General features: G+C 49.1%; 1 protein-coding gene across 1 annotated transcript in view; it reads right to left on the reverse strand.

Annotated features, from left to right (window-relative positions):
- LOC119582031 (spectrin beta chain, non-erythrocytic 2-like) overlaps positions 1–342 on the reverse strand; it is a gene marked incomplete at its 5' end in the record, with an annotated part of 75,134 nt that overhangs the window by 72,953 nt on the left and 1,839 nt on the right.

Consider the following 342-nt stretch of genomic DNA (forward strand, 5'->3'; position numbering starts at 1 on the left):
GTCTAAATGTTATCAACGTATTTATATCAGTTACTGGCCTCAAAGTCGATAAAGGTCATCCTCCTTAAATAAAAATCCGTTTATTCCTAGCATAATACCCAGTGAGTCTTCCCTCACCCCCCCAAGTAAAATGACGAAGGGGGAAGAGAGGGAGAAGGGGAAGAGAGGGAGAAGGAGAAGAGGGAGAAGGGGAAGAGAGGGAGAAGGGGAAGAGGGAGAAGGAGAAGAGGGGGGAAGTCGTCCTCAGGGTGGTTTGCGTGACGACCAGGCGAGGCTGCAACACCACCAGACAATTACGTTTAAGACGACTGCAAATTAACCTCGACGCGCACACAACTAACC

The sequence above is a fragment of the Penaeus monodon genome, chromosome 15, assembly GCF_015228065.2.
Source record: "Penaeus monodon isolate SGIC_2016 chromosome 15, NSTDA_Pmon_1, whole genome shotgun sequence".
Taxonomy (NCBI): domain Eukaryota; kingdom Metazoa; phylum Arthropoda; class Malacostraca; order Decapoda; family Penaeidae; genus Penaeus; species Penaeus monodon.